Genomic DNA, 6,000 nt, shown 5'->3' on the forward strand with positions numbered 1-6,000 from the left:
AGAAGAAGTCACCGCTTGCCATCCTCGACGCCTTATAACATGGACCAAAAACTTCGGTAAGAGACTTCGAAACAAGGAATGGTGAGATTTTTCGCGCTGGTTTATCTTGTTTTTCAGAATAAACGACGTGGATACGACGGACAGATTCTTTTTGCCTGGAACTGGAACACTTCATAGGTGCGGCCTCTTTTCTGAGGGTGATCAGGGAGGGGCGGGGGAAGGAACTAGCCATAAGGATATGTGGAGATTTCGGCAGCAACGCCAGCCACTCCCCATGGAGTCCTACAAGGGGACGCTGCATGAAATGTGAAGCAGGTCCTGCAAACGCCAGTGGTACGTTACTACTATAACCGAATATGACGTAGCCTAGGTAGGCTAACCACAACCTTTGCAGCCAGGAAACTTGGGAGTAAGAAGTGAAAAAAAAGAGGAAAGATGTAAAGGCTAGAGAGAAAGACGAAGAGTGGAGAGGAGGATAGGAAAAGGCAACTGCCGATTTCCCCCGGGTGGGTCAGTCCGGGGGTGCCGTCTAAGTGAAGCCCACGGCAAAGGGGTGTGCTGCCGCCGCCGAGGGGCCGTAAAGGTCTAAACACGCGGCACTGGCTCAACCCCCAGGACCCCCTTTTCCCTGGACACGGCTAAGCCGCGCACTGTTTGACGCGGGAGGGTCCCACCCTCGTGTGCTGGGCTACGGGGTGGCGTAAAACACCAAACGCCTGCTTACGCAGACGCCCCTGCGGGTCCCGTAGGGCTCTGGCATTTGCCTTCGTTTGTATTCAAACGCATGTGTCTTTTTGTTCAGTATATCACGCGACTAGACAGCTCTCGTGATGCATCGCAATCAATTGAGAAGCGTCACAGTAGATCACCTTTTTACATGAGGAGCGGTGTTTTTGTTTGCAGGTTTCCTTTCAGTAATAGAAAATTGCTGGACAGGTGGATCAGCGCAACCGGAATTGTAGTGGTAAATTATAAGCAAGTAATCAAATCTGTTTAATTGTTGTACTTTGAACAATCATGCTTCTACAACGAACACAGCAGAAACAGAGCCTGAAGGTGTGCCGAGTATTTTTGTGCCAGGAAGCAAGAGGCGAGTGCCTAATAAGGATGAAATCGAGTGCATGAACCTAGATGTTAATAGCGTAGGCGTCTTATTAATTGCGGAATCTTTTCAACACTTCCTTGCATGCCATTTCATGTGACATATATTTTCTGGTCACAAATGTGTGCAGCGAATCTATTTGCATGGTCGACTCCGGGCCTGTGGGACCGTTGACTTGCACTTGATGCTGTCTTCTACATGTATCGATAAACTGCTGATATGCACATCAAATCCCTACGAGCATTTCCAAAATTCAATTGTTTTAGACAGCACGCACATATGCTATACTGATATAATCTCAACTACCACTAAGCAGGTGGGACGCACGTTTTTGTTGAGTATATTCGCAGGTAAAATAACCAGGTCATGTGGACACCTCAAGGTCATTTTCCTTAAATAAGTGTCCACAAGGAGCATGCAAATATAATTTTTTTCGCGTGCCGAATATATTGCTGTATGCGCAAGAGAACCCACCACATGAGTCTGACTAATATTTGCTTTAAGTTATGAATGAATGAAGGGTTATCTTGACAGAAAAAATAGAAAGTATCTCTGTAAAGAGACTAAGTGTCAGTCCCCTTCCTCGACCCGTTCCCAGTGCAGAAAACACTTAAGCACACAGTGCAAGCATGTTACACAAAGTCTTTACATATGCAAAAAATAAAAAGTACGTGAAATACGTAACAGAAATATTGAATGCGATTTGAGTACAAAAGAATTAACAGTCATACCTGAAGCGACAGCAAATACATTTTCACTTTATTTTACAAAGTGCTTAGGGGTTGGTGGTTCATTTATTGTAGTGAGTATGCTAGGGTGATGATTAAGAAAATCTGCAACTATGAATGCCTGCTTTTCATACCGTAATTTGTACGGTCCTTGCCCTTGTCGTAGGTTAATGGTCTTGTGTTGTATTTATGTACATTCTGGAGGTATGTTTTAAAAAAGGCGCTTTCATTGAGTCTTACCTCTTTCAATTGCAATGGCGGTTTTTTCGTTAATAAGGTTGTCTGTTGTTAAAATACAATTGTTCTTGAAAAGCGGAGCGGAGTGGCTTCTATAGGACGCATTTTCAATTACCCGAGTCATGCGTTTTGCAAGGTTAGTAAACTATGGATGTTGATTTTCGTCGTTGTACATCAGACAGATAAACAATATTTGAGGCGCGAATGCACTAGGCTATAGTATAATTGTTTTTTAATCTAGAAGGTACTAGACGCTTTAATTTATTAGTAACACTGAAGGATCTTGCAATGCTGGTTTTAATGTTGCCGACATGACTGTACCAGTTTAAATTTTCTTCAATCGTAACATCAAGGAACATCTGGGACGTAGAACGTATAATGACTTCTTCACGGAATTGTAATACTAAGCTATCATGAATACTCTTGTTACTAGGCCGAAAAATGATGTGTTTTGCTTTTTTAATGTTTAATTACAACTTATTTGATCTAAGCCAGTCTGAAAGAATACTGAGCCAAATATTTGCTTCTTGCTCAAGAGTAAGCAAGTTTCCACGAGAAAAGAAGATATTAGTGTCATCGGCATACATGATTATGTCAGCTGTTAGAGAGGAACGTTTGTTGTGCCATTATTGTAAAATAAAAAAAAAGTGGCCCTAGGATGGACCCCTGAGGAACACCGTATTTGATTTCACCCATTGCTGATTTGGAATGACAAATGTATGTGTACTGTAGTCGGTTGGTTAAAATTTTTTTAATTAGTTTAAGAGCATTTCCCTTAATGCCGTGCTCATTTAATTTTTGCAACAAGATATCGTGTTTAATGGAATCGAATGCCTTTTTAAAGTCAAGGAATATTCGTATTGTGTACAGCTTGTCCTCAAAGTTGCTTATTATTTTTTCTTTGATCTTTAGCAACGCCATTTCAGTACATTGGTGTTTTCGGAAACCGTATTGCTTTTCTGTTATATTATTTTGGGTACAGAAATTTAAACTTCTTTCGTTAATGATCTGCTCTACTATGTTGGAAAAGATTGGGAGAACTGAAATTGGTCTGGTAGTTGTCCACGTCCATTCCTGTCTCCCCCTTTAAAAACTACCGATACCCGTGCAATCTTTAATTAATCGAGGAATGCGCCAGTACAAAAAATTAAATTGCATATGTGTGACATTGCTTTACAAATAAGCAGCGCACAGATTTTATTGGTCCTGCCATTATGCCATACACACCACATGCTGTGGAATTCTTTAACTTTAGAAATAAGTCACTTATTTCAGCCTCAACTGTTCGTGCGAGAAATAGCGACCTGCTCATACTACATGGAATATAAGACCTGTAAATTGGGCTATCAGTATCAAACACATCAGACGTGCCACATTGTAAGAAATACTGATTAAACTTATCAGCCAGTGCAGTCCCTGTAAAAGATACGCCTTTATCCATCAAAAACAGGATTTCGGTCACTGTTCGGAAGGAGATGGTTCAATGTTTTCAAAACTTTCTTTGGGTCATTAAGAATATATGTGAACTTATTCTCATAATACCTCTTCCTTCCCAGCTTCAAAGCACGGCCTAATTTATTCCTTACCTGTTCCTATTTCATTAAGTACCCTGGTTGCCTTGTCTTTATAAAAGTAGCGGAAATTCTATCGCGTTCCTTTATTCGTTTTCGAAGTGCGGTGTCAATCCACAGTTTCCTGCATTTCTTGCTTCTTCTAGCTTTTCTTGGAGGGATGCTTTGTAATAAAGGTTATAAAGATTATGCTGAGAAAGCGATTGAATGCCTTGACAGGATCCGTCAATGCGTATATTTCGACCATTCCGCCTTGCTGACTGAAGCTTCAAAATCAGCAATCTTCTTCTTGGTTATCAATCTGTACTGTAAGCGCGTGTCACTTTTGCGCTGTCGGCACACTTTCGTCTCACGTGTAAAGAACAGGAAAAATAGGCACGTGATCACTTACATCGGAGATGAGGACGGCCGACTCTAATCCAGGTAATCGCGTTGTAAAACACAAGTCAAGTAGGCTTTCAGAATTGTTCCTCACCCTGGTTGGAACATTAATAACATTTTCGTAGCCAGACAAAAAGAAAACATCCAGAAACGCTTAATTGGATCGGTCTATTGAAAGCAGGTTAATAGTTTAGGAAAATATGGAATATTAAAATGTAAGACTCTTTAGTGGAGTTCAAGCAAATCAATTACGTAGACTACTATGCAAAATTATGCGAGTAATGGGATAGCAAACAGTGGGTCAAGAAATGTGTTGTTTTTCTGCAAAGCCAAAGCTAATGATTGTAAATACATGAGTCAGTTCAGCATCGTGAGTCTGTTGCTTGATAAATTTATTTATTTATTTACAAAATACTGCAGGCCCAAGCTAGGGCCCATGCAGGAGGGGTATCAAAAAGGTTTACACAAGCACTGGTAAAAACATCAAACAGAAATCATCATGAATCATGAAGAGAGAAAAAAAAAATAATATATACATAAAGATGACACATAAATGAGCACCTTATGGCCGTGAAAACAATTATGAACATTGCAACTTTAGGAAAAACAGTTCTTTGCAAGAAAAAAAAAAACAAACAAGAAAAGCGCTTGACATTATGACGTCACTGCGTCGAATGAGTCACTGTTTTGAAGCATACATAGCGGCATAGCGTTCTACTCTGCAATCGTTCGTCGAAAAAAATGAAAACTTGAATGTGTTAGTACTAAATGGTGCTATCGATTCAGCATGACGATTTCGAGTCAGTCGTGGCATCAGAGGTTGTATGTACGGAGCAGGGTCTAATGCGAGATGGTTGTTTTTCAAGTGAAAAAGAAACTTTAATCTCAGAATTTTGCGACGTAGCTTAAGTTCCTGAATATTAATTTCTTGCATGATAAAGGTTGGGAAGTCCGTCATGCGGTATCGAGAAAAGATAAACCGAATAGATTTACGTTGAATCATTTCTAGAGCATCAATGTTTTTCTTAGTGTGTGGGTCCCAAATAACACATGCGTATTCGAGGGCAGGTGTAATGATTGAATTATAGGCCAACAGCTTGACGGATGGAGGGGCTTGTCGAAGTTTATATCTGAGGAAGCATAACTTACGGAAGGCGGATGCGCATATGTTAGATGCGTGGTTATTCCAACTGAGATTCTTTGGTATTGTTGCGCCAAGGTACTTATATTCGCTGACTTCTTTGAGTGGGTGAAATGATAGCGTGTATGGAAAAGAGAAGTGATTTTTCTTTCTAGTTATATTCATGTACACTGTTCTTTCGGAGTTTATCTTCATACCCCATTGGTTGCACCACTTATAAACATTATTCATGCGATTATTTAAAAGCACCTTATCGTCTACGCTATCAATTTACTTAAACTTACGCAATCGTCAGCGAATAGCCTTATTTCGACAGGTTCAGGGATAACATCAGCAATGTCATTAATATATATTAAAAAAACAGAGGTCCTAAAACACTTCCCTGAGGAACACCTGATGTAACCGTAAGTTTGGATGAGCAGTAATCGTTTATATTAACGAACTGTGTGCGATTAAATAACTAATCGGAAACCCAATCGACAATAAGGTTTGGAAGGCCAATATTTTTAAGTTTGAAAATGAGTTTAGCGTGAGGAACTAAATCAAAGGCTTTCTTGAAGTCCAAGAAATAACACCAATTTGTCCGGATTTACTTAGAATAGTTGCGAAAGTATGTACGACTGAGACCAATTGAGTAACAGTGGAAAAACCCTTCCTGAAACCATGTTGAAAGGGGGTTAATATATTCCTGTTGTTTAGAAAATTAGTGATATAGTTGGCTATGATATGCTAAAAAATTTTACAACAGGAAGAAGTGAGAGATATGGGACGATAATTTGAGACCAATGACTTATCCCCTGTTTTGAATACTGGCACGATTCGCGCTGTTTTGCAATCGCC

This window comes from Dermacentor andersoni, chromosome 4, assembly GCF_023375885.2.
Source record: "Dermacentor andersoni chromosome 4, qqDerAnde1_hic_scaffold, whole genome shotgun sequence".
NCBI classification, from domain to species: Eukaryota; Metazoa; Arthropoda; class Arachnida; order Ixodida; family Ixodidae; genus Dermacentor; species Dermacentor andersoni.